The sequence below is a fragment of the Leopardus geoffroyi genome, chromosome D2 (genome assembly GCF_018350155.1).
Source record: "Leopardus geoffroyi isolate Oge1 chromosome D2, O.geoffroyi_Oge1_pat1.0, whole genome shotgun sequence".
In the NCBI taxonomy this organism is placed as follows: Eukaryota; Metazoa; Chordata; class Mammalia; order Carnivora; family Felidae; genus Leopardus; species Leopardus geoffroyi.
Window position 1 is genome coordinate 20,216,556 of NC_059334.1, and position 10,956 is coordinate 20,227,511.

General features: G+C 47.1%; 1 pseudogene; it reads right to left on the reverse strand.

The window, feature by feature from the left end:
• Positions 1-496: 496 nt before the first annotated feature.
• Positions 497-615, reverse strand: LOC123577638 (annotated as a pseudogene).
• Positions 616-10,956: the final 10,341 nt, after the last annotated feature.

The window sequence follows — 10,956 nt, forward strand, 5'->3', positions numbered from 1 at the left end:
GGAGCCAAGACTGGGGCGGAGTCGGAGTCTGGGGTTTGCTGCCCCTCCTGCCCGCCCGCTCCTGGGTTCTTGTATCCACCCCACCCAGCCCCTACTTTCCAGCCCTCAGCCACCAGCCCCCAGTCACGCCCACACCGCACCCTCCCCTCAGTGCAAGTGCAGGTGTGGGTGGGTGGTGTGTCAGGGAAGGTGCAAATCTAGGGTATGGCTTCCAGCCAGTTCAGTGGGATTTGGCCGGGTGCAGGGAGCCGGGAGCGGGGAGAGTACCCCTTGTGTCATGCAGTGGGTTGTGCGCGGTGTGCGGGTTGGGTCTGGTGTGGCGGGGCCAGGCCAGGCCGCTGGCCTGGCCCAGATTGGTTGAGGGAGCAGTGGCTGGGGTGTGTTTGGCCCTAGGAGCCGAACTCCCTGGGGAGAGGGAGACAGAGGGAGGGAGGTCGGGGGGGAGGGAGGCGGGCGCCATAGTTCAAGGAGGCCAAAGGCCAAAGGCCAAGGCAAAATCCTACAGCCCCCAGTATTTCCAGGTGATCTCCCACCCAAGTACTAACCAGGCCCAACCTTGCTTACCTTACGAGATCAGACGAGATCAGGCAAGTTCAGGGTAGTATGGCTGTAGACACCAGCAGCTGCCGCTGGACGCCTCAAGAGCCTGGTCCACGAGTCCCAAGCCCAGCGGGTGCCGCCCTTCACCCATGCACCTGCCTGTGTGCCTGGCGCAGCTTTATGCCGTGGGTTCCAGGTGGATAGCGGAGGCCGCGCAAGAGAACCCTGGCAATGCGCTGTGGCACAAGCCCGGGTGTTCTCCATTCACGGGACTCTTGCAGGTTGCTCCCGACTTGGACCCACGCCCGCTTCCTCTTCCATACCGCACATCATGGCACCTCACCACACCTAACCTCGCAGCACCGCACCACACCGCGCTGCATCACATCACAATGGGCTGCTCAGTGGGAAGATGGTGGAAGGAAGCGTGGGGCATCAGGCCAGCCAATCTTCCAGGCCGGCCCTGCCAGGTCTCATCCTCTCTTCCCAGGCCTAGGGCTCGCACAGCAAGCCACCTGGCCTTTCCCTCCTGACTGCCCCACCTGGCTCAAACCAACCCGCAGCCTCCCGCGTCCCCAGAGCCCCCAGATAACATCACCAGCCAGAGTGCGCTGCCCTAGCTGGGCTTCATGAAATGCTAGGGACCCTGGGGATGAGGGCTCTAAGGAGGGAAGTAGTCCAGGACCCAGGGAGCCCAGCCCTGGGGCACAGAGTGTGGGGTCTGGCTGCCCTTCCCACGCCTCCTTTATCCTTGTATCCACGCACTCCAGCCCCCAGCATACAGCCACAGCCCCCATCCCTCAGCAACAGCCCCCAGTTCTCAGGACCGGCCCCCAGCCCCTAGGGGTGCTCTCCCCCTCCGTGTGGGTGTGGGTGGTGTGTCAGGGAAGGTGCAAAACTGGGTTGTGGCTTCCAGCTTATGCAGTGGGATTTAGTCTTTTGGGATGAGGTGTGCAAGCCAGACCAGGCAGCCTGTGCAGGGGGATTGAGCCTTTTGGGATGAGGTGTGCAGGCCAGACCAGGCAGCTGGGTTGCACTGGGAGGGGCTAAAGAAGTGACTGGGGTGTGTTTGACCCCCGGGGGCCCGCTCCCTGGGCATGGAGGGATCGGGGGCGTGCAGCGGCCAAAGGAAAAGTCAAGGAGGCAAAAGCAAAAGCCTACAGCACCCGGTATTCCCAGGCAGTCTCCCTTCCAAGTACTAACCCCGCCCGACCTTGCCTACCTTCTGAGATTAGGGGCGTTCACGTGGGTATTGTCTTACCAGTGGTTGCTGCTCCGGGCCTGCAGAGCCTTCTCCACCGCTTCCAAGACCAGCAGGTGCCACGCTTCACCCCTGCACCTGCCTGCCTGCATGCCTGGATGCCTCCCTGCTTCCTGCCGCCCTCCGCCAAGGGCCCTGGGTGTATGGCGGTGCCGCGCAAGAGGCTCCTGCACCGCGCAATGGCGCAAGCCCCAGCATCTCCAATCCCGGGACAATTGCAGGCTGGACCCAGCTTTGCCCCACGCCCTCCTCTGCCTCCATCACACCAAACCACACTGCCCCACATCTCACCTGATCGGGCTGCTCACTGGGAACTGGGTGGGAGTGAGCGCCCCCATCCATGAGACCTGGTCTTAGGGGTCTGCCAGATTCTCGCCTCTTGCTCCCCAGCCTTAGAACTCTTGCTGTCCTACACCGGGCGTTTCCCTCCCATCTGTCCCACCTGGCTCAAACCCAACCCGGAGCCTCCAACGCCCCCAGAGAACATCATGGGCCCAAGCCCGCTGCCCTAGCTGGGCCTTGTGAAATGCCAGTGGCCCTGGGGATGAAGGCTCAAGGGAGGGAAAAGGTCCAGGACTAATGGAGCCCAGGCTTGTGGCATACACGGAGTGTGGGGTCTCGCTGCCCCTCCCGCCACTTCTGGGTCGTTGTATCCACGCACCCCAGCCCACACAATCCAGCCCCAGCCCCCAACCTCCACCCCGAAGCCTCTGGTCCCTGCCGCACTCCCCCTCTGCGCGGATGACGTGGTGTATTTCTCTGACTTATTTCGCTCAGCATACAACCTTCGTGTTCCATCTACATTGCTGCCAATGACATGATTTCATTCTTTCTCATTACACATAGGGCCGATTTACTCCCAGTGAGCACACATCAAGGTTGTTTTCAACCCCTGAACAACTTTTTGATATCAACGAAAAATGCCCTTCTCAAAACGTGGTGCATTGAAGTCTCTTGTTTGTACATTACTGTGCTCTTTGCCCCCTGCCATAGACTGCCTCAAAATCCTGTTTTGGAGACTCATGGATCCTGCATGCCCAGTCATTTTGCCAATAGTTGAATATCAAAGAAATGAGAAAAAACTAAGAATCAGAGCCCAGTCCTACAGACTTGAGCACCAGGTCGTATTGAGACTCTGCCCTCCAGATCACCACAACTTTTACTGAAGGACGGGAAAAGCTAAAAAGCTGGCCAGTGCCCAAACCCCCTTACATTGTTTGATGTCAGATGTTGTGTTGCTTTTGCTACATTCAGGCTCCCAGATATAGTTAAATATGTTCCATTTCTCTATAACCAACAGGTTTTCCATAGTCATAAGACACTAAACTTCCTTGGGGAATCGTGCCAGTCACTTCATTCACAGATTTATTCCATTATCTGAGACAGAGAGTTTGGACCCAAATGCATCCCTTTTGACTCCCTTGATCTCTTTCTTGATCTCTTTCTAAACAGGTTTTCTAGTGAGGGATTGAGATTTTTAGCCTAGAAATTCCAGGCCATTGACAACCCCTTGAAACCAGCACAATGACCTCCCTCTAAGAGCTCAGCTGCTTAGATGATCTTTGCTGGGGGCAAAAGAGAACTGTAACTTACTGTTACCCTAACCTCCAGGACCCTGTAAGTCCACTTCCTTTGTCTCAGTTTTGGCAAGATATATGCGGGCAATCATCCTCCAAGCTTATGGTCCCTGATCTACATCTAAAGGATCTCATGATTCATGTCTTATTAAGGGGTAATAAGTAGTGTTTCCCTAGTAACAGCCCCTCAAGGTGCTGGAAATCTTGCTTCCAAAATTGCTTAAGACTTATTCCATCCCTGACCTCCTGCCAACCTAAGGGAATATAATGATGAGTTAGCTGTAGGACCCCAGCCCATCTCTGCCAAGCATTTAAAATATCACATTTTTGTACCAAAGACGTCTTCCAGAATTCTGTGCTGGTCATTAGCTCTGAACTAGCTCATCATCCGCAAACATCATTTTGGCGTCGCAATGTGGGGCTACGAAAATTTTCACCTTGACTCTGTGCTTCTGTGTCAAATTGGTGAATATGTTTCCTCTTTCCTCCTTTGCTCTCATTTCAGGGGAAGTTTGATAAGTAGGGTCTTATGGGAACATTTTCTGGGGATTGCTCTGGCTGCAATCCTTTAGCCTGTGGTGACTCTACAGGGAGGAGAAAGCTTGTCTTTTAGTTGGAAGTTAGGACCTTGGCCAGAATGTTAGTGAGATTCAGAAACTTGATGCCGTCTCTTCCTTTCAGTGTCTAAAGTTGTCTGTCTCAGGCAGTGGACAGCCACCTGACTACCACAGCTGCCAGTCTTTATAATCCCGTGTGTGAAGATATCTCCTCATTGCTCTAATGTGACTCCCTCCACATCTCTGGGCTAATCTCTTCTCCATGCCAGATCGCCACTGAGAGTTGACCGAGACCAGTACCCGACTGAATTAAAACCCGAGAGCGCCTTTTCCTAGGGAAGGTGGCAATGAAGACGACGCGGGTTGGAATGTCGCTTATATCATGATGAATTTCTCTAATGTTTTCCGTCAATGTCCTACTCCCACTACTATTTAAAATTGAGTCATTTCCCCTTGTCAAACTCTTCTAGTATTTTCCATGGGTTGAAAATAGCAGTTTCTTCTCTGCCTTCTCAGCAAGAGAGACGCAGTTCTCTAATTCAGGCACCCATCTGTTGTCTAGAATGCAATGCGGAATCCTGTGGGGGTGGCGAGGCTAGCATCCCTCCTTCAGGAACGCTTCATCACCTGGTTGGAAGTCATAGTGATTTTGTTCAAGGGATGCCTCGGGTCGCTTTGAAACCTCAGAAACCCCTGACAATTCCTGTGTGGGGGATGCTACTGGGGAGTCGGGATGGATTCCAAAGGTAATGGACCTTCTCTCTCTCCCCTTTTCTCTCGAAGTGGAACATGGGAGTTCCTCTTTGGTCCGCAAAGATTCTCGTTTAGGATGCTTTTGAACCCACTGGAAACAGTTGGGTTTGCAAAATGTGGAAAGGACTGATCCTGTAACACTGCATGGCCTTACTAACCAGGGCAAATAGACGGCTGTTGCCCTAGGTCCAGCCCTTCGGGGCTAATGGACCAGGGGCCTCTTGCAGAATGTATTTGGTCAGTAACCAGGCCGGTGAGTTCCCCGCGGATATGTTGGATGACAATTGTCTAAACAGGCCTCCTCTTGAGAAAACTCAGTCACTGAAAGAATAACAGGCCATCCCTGAAAAAGCAACACTGACTCCTCTCTGTTCCTCTGCCTAATATGAGGGCTTCTCCCTCATTCCTTTCTTTTGTTAAGGGCTATAACTGCAGGTAACTGTGCTCAGTCTACCTCAGGATGGAGCCTTTAAGGAAAATTCCCAAGCAGCTGCTGAAAGTCCACTTGTTTCGGGGAAATTCCCTGTCTTCAATGGCCTGACCTGAACTGCCTAATTCCACTTTGGTGGAACAAAGACATGGTGTCTGCTCTTCTGTCCCAGCTGACAAGATTAAACCCGGAAAATTTTCCTTTTCTGCCTTCTGCTGGCATGTCACTTCTTCTGCATCTCCCCCTTCCTTCCTGCTGTTTCTGCACCACCTTGGATAAGGCCTATAGAACTGGTTCCCTTACCATCCTTAGTGGCTCAGACACCATCGGCCCCTCTTCCCACCCTAATTATCAAGGAGAAAAGGTCACCTTTTTACACCACGCACACTTCAGGTTCTTGGGGCCCACTGGCATCTCTGGTAAAAACTGATAACGTTGGAACAAATAGTCCTAGGGTTTTTTTGTAGGTGTAGGTGAACCAATTCCGTGTTTCAGCTAAATGAAGTTTGCTGTTTTCATCAAGATAGACCTCTCTTTCAAGTTATCTGCATTCAGTGTGAAACTTTTATTCTACCGTTTATAAAAGGTGAAATATGCTCACTGGATGTTGATTGCAATTTGTTACCAAATGAGGACATGAATTATTGGTTAAAATAAACTGTCTCAAATGGTTAATTACTTGGGTAATTCTGAAGATAGCTTTCAAAGTCTTTAGAAACCTGAGACTTTAGACTTTGCTTTCCAAGTTTACACGGTGAATGATATGACGTTCACGGGACATCTAGGTCCTTTCCAAATAGGTTGCAGGGAAAAGCTTTGATTACTGGAATACAATAGGCTTTTAACTTCTTTCTTTTCTACTTTTTGTAATGTTTATCTTTTTGAAGAGGCAGAGTGAGAGGGAGACACTGAATCCGAAGCCGTCTCCAGGCTCTGAGCTGTCCACACAGAGCCCGACGTGGGGCTTGAACCCATGAACGGCTAGATCGTGACGCGAGCCGCAGTCGAACACTTAGTGACTGAGTCACCCAGGAGACCCTGTGCTTTTAACTCCTTAATGCAGAGCAACTAAAGATATTTTGGCCTATTTTAAAACATGCTTTGTGTTTAACTGACTCATGAATTAGCCATCTAAAAAATTATGGTGCAAACAGTAAGTTTTCATTGGAGACTAAGGTTCTAAAAGTTAAAATTCTGCTAAGTTTACTGAAGACTGATGGAAATAAAGAAACCAGCTCTCTATTTTGGAAAATAGGAGGTATGTAAGACCTAAACAGTGGAAGTCAAAGAATGACAATATATTTTTTTGTTGAGGGTAAAAAAAAGTAAATTTCTGCTAACCCAGATGGGTTGTTTGGCGAGAAATGACTTGAGACAAAACCTGAAGGCAAAGGAAAGTTGTAGCAGGTTCATGAAGGGAAATCTTTGGAAAGGAATTTTATGGGTGGTAAAAATGCACTAAGTTTGCCTTCTATGGATTTTACAACTACACTGATATAAGATTAAAATCCTGTTTTCTTCGGTTTTGGAAAGACAAGGTTTTCTTGGATTGTAGATCTGCTCTTGAGAAGAAAATATAAGCAAAGTTTTTTTGTTTTGTTGAGTTTTTTCTTTCTTTTTCTGCCAGGAAAACCAAAACTTTAGATATGGTCTTAGTCAAGTCGTTGATGACTTAAAATGAAAATATTTCAGTGCTAAGTAGCTAGGTTTTGCTAACAACTCTATAATGTTCCCTATTTGCCTTTGGAATCTCGTCTTGACTTCTCGGTTAGACAAAGTAAGCTTTATTTTTTAGCATTTAATTATTTCTTAAAGACTGAGAGACACACCATGGTCAGAGGAGGGACAGAGAGGGAGACACAGAATATTAAGCAGGCTCTAGGCTCCAAGCTGTCCCCAGACGCGAGGCTGGAATTCAAAAACCGCGAGATTATGACCCGATCTGCACTCAGACGCTTCACCGACTGAGCCACACAGGCGTCCCAATAAAGTTACACATTACTAATGATCTGTATTTCTAGAATGTGCTCTATCACCTCTTAATGCTTGAAAAAACTTTCCGAGATTTCAATTGTAAATGAAATCTTTTTGACCAATTAGCCCTTTTTTACGTGGCATGTATTCTGTTTTTGGTAGATGCATTGTCAAACAATGGTAAACTTTAGGTTCTTTTGCTTGGGTTAATGATGTAACTGCTCAAAGACATATGCAATTCCTAAAGTTTTAGTTATGCTCTAAGGTCCTCCCTTGATAGTCTTTGTGTCAAAGTGTTACACTCTTGTCAAATGTGTCACGCTGGGTGTCATCAGATATTTAACAATGTCCGTTTCTGAGATGTTTTCACCCAGAATTTTTCTTCTCTCACCAAAACTACTTCATCTTGTAGGAGATTCACTACGAAAAAAAAGCCTTTTAAGACAAATACAAGGATTTGAAATCTTTTAGATTCCTACTAAAAGGGTAAGGATTTCGAGACCAAAAAACTGTATTCAATCAAACCAGAATTAGGAACAGGGGATTAAATGAAATGAGGAAGATTATAGTTTTGTGAGTCTTGCTGGAAATCTTGCTGCTTCTCTAATGTTTGCTGTTCCAAATGAAGGAAAGTTTCTCTGCTCTTCAGTTATCTCTAATATGCAGAGATATCACCAACTATTCACTTTTAAACTGAAATCTTGATCTTTCCTCCATAACCTAAATCCTCTGAAATTCAAAAATTCTCAAGTATAATCTTTCTTTCATGGGAATTACAGGTATTTGCCTACGTGCAATAAGAATCTCTTGCTTGTAACAGGACACTATTAGAAATGCCGTTTGTTTCCTATGGTTTTACTGGAATGTCCTATTTGAGAGACATGAATAGACTCAGAAATGACCCTACAGCTTCAAGGAACTAACGTTGACTTGATGAAATATGGAGCCATTAAAGCCCTTTGGAAATGGGATACCTGGTTCCAAGTTCCCAGCAGCCTCACCAGGCGAATAAAGAATGTCCCTTCCTGGCAGGCACAGGAACCTCAGGATATCTTTGGAACCTCGTGAAGAGGAATTCGCCCAATTCCACAGGTATTGCAGGCCTGTATGACAGGAAATACTTGCCTTGGCTTCTGTACTGGAGGGGCCTCAGAAATTCAGTCTGGAGTTTCCTTAGAAGGGATTCCAGCAAAGCGCGCTTTCAAAAATCCTTAGGATCAATGACACTTCTTGCAAAGCTTATGGAAATAATGAGGCAAATTTTTCAAAAGTGGCTTTGATTTGCAAATGAATTAGTCTGGATTTGGCTATCTTGGTCAAAGAGGGTTTTTAGAAAGAAAAACTACATTTCAGCAATGCAAATTATCGATGTTAAATCCAAATGTTTGCCTAACTAGACAACGTGAGGTAACCTTGAGAGATCCTGTCACAATAGCACAGGTATGGACAACCTTGTTCTCCTGTGGGCATAGAAATAGGATCTCCTGGGTGTAATCTTTAAACAGTTTGAAAATGGGATGGGTTTCCTCAACAACTGTACACAAAGTCTTTTCTTACTGTAGACCTATCGGTAGTGTTGTACTATTCACTTGAAGCTGAGTTAATTTATAAATCTCTAAGTATGCAAACCATGTCCTCCCTACACCTAATCTGACAGTTACTCGAAACTCACCCCATAGAAACCCCCAAGACCTGGTTTATTCAAAGGATGGAAAGTCTCATGCAACAGGGGATTTAACTCTGAAATAAAAAGCCCTTAGTGCATATTATGTCTTCCTACTGCAGTCACTTAGAGGGGCAATCTTCATGGACTCCCGTATCGAAATAAAACCTCTACCCGCTTTACAGGAAGTCAGGGGGCAAAAGAATGTGCCTTCTTATTCCGAGGAAACTCTACAAGACCTCAAGCCTCTCAAGATGGTCGCACCTTTCTTTTTCACTTTCCTTTCTCAATTCATACTAATGGGTCCTTCTTACGATGGGCCATTCAAAGGATCACTGCAGACATTTCAGTTCCCAACAGGAAAACCAATCTGATTCCTGACATCTGTTCCCACTTCCATCTGAGGATACTTCAAGCCTCACATCTAAAAACTTCGCTGGCATCACTGGTAGACACTGGGTTTGGAATGTGCTCTGACAAAATGCTCTGTATACATTCCAGATTACCACAGAGTGATTTCTGGATATTTGAGGGACAGACATACCTAAATTGGCACTTTAATCAATACCTCTCTTTCCTCTCTTTCCTCTAGTGACTGGCTACACTCCTGGACTGGAGCATGTTTGTCAACTACCAAAGCACTTCTCTCTTGTTTTTGTAACTATGTTTTTTTTGGTTTCTCCTATGCTTCTCTGCCTGGTGCCGACTCCATCACTACAATTACTTGAAGGGAAAGATAAGTCTTACTACCCAAGAAGGTGCACCTTGTATTCAGTGCCACCAACTTTTGTGATTCATCTATATGTTGCCCAAGAGACCAATAAAGACCCATATAGGTAAGGATCGATATAGGTTCGCCCCTACTCAGAACAAAGAGTCTACAGATGAGATCTTCCACCTTCATCAATCTTCAACATTTCAAGGTTGACATTATTCAGGGAGGTTATGATGAAGGAGCATAAGACAGACTGAGGGGTAAAGCACAAGCTAACCTCTCCTCCCACCCTGGATGTGATATGATTGTTATTCCTTGGACACTCTTTAAAACCCAAGTAAAGAGAAAAGTGGCTTAGGTACTTGCCATAGTAATGTGTGATACTACGGCAAATGAAAATTCCCTTACTGCTTATATCCCACTGACAAGTCCCTGAAATGGGCAGAGTGATACCCTTCTAGGAGCTTAGCTGCTCAGTGATGGTGATGACACTTCGCTAGGGGCAAATCACAACCTTAGTCTAACACCATCCCACTCTGATGACCCTGCAAGTCAACTTTTTTATTTCAACTTCCCCAGATATATGCTGGCAGTCTTACTCCAAGCTTACGCTCCACCTCCCCCGATATACATTTAATAGGTCTCATGACTTGGGTTTTATTAAGTGGTAATAAAGGGCATTTCCCTAGCCACACCTAGCCCCTCAGGTACTGAAAACTTGCTTCCAACACTGCTTAGAAAGATTTACCCTATCCCTGTCACCCTGCCAACCTGATAGTGTGTAACGAGTTACCCGTCAGGACGCCAGTGCAGTTCTTCCTTCATATGGGTTCTTTCCCCAACATTTAATAAAATCACCTTTTTCTATGAAAAATGTCTTCAAGAAATTTTTCTTGGTCTGGGGCTCTGGATTACCGTCACCGTCATCCCCATTCTTCATCAGTTCATCAGCAGAACTCCGACTGTCGGCTACAGATGCCTTCACCATGCAGAACAGATATTTCATCCATTGGCAATATTGTTCAGGATCTGTTACTTGCCGGACACAGCCCTCTTAAGGACTGTTGGAGCAAAGCCACTCTCCAAATACCTGAGGGATAGCTGTAAGTCAGAATATGGTAACTGTCATTACTGGCTTCAAAGGAAAGGACAAAAAGGCAATTGCCAGAAAATTTTCACACTTTTCTGGAGAAACACTGCAGGAGGATTCCCTTGGTCCTAGCCCAAACATTGTTCTTACTCCTGAGGCAACCATGCTCTCAGGAGATTGTGCTCGTCGTATCAGCTTGCTTTATCGCATTCTCTTGTGTTAGAAAGAACTTTGGCTTTCTCTCTATCATTCTCCAACCTGATGTTATTTTCTAATGAAGTTCTCCCGTTGTCCATTCAGGGACAGTGTCTCGAGCCGTTTTTTCTACTTTTAACTGGGGTTTCAGGCCATATTCTTGTCACTGCAGGATCACTTTGGCCACAGCATCCCTCAACA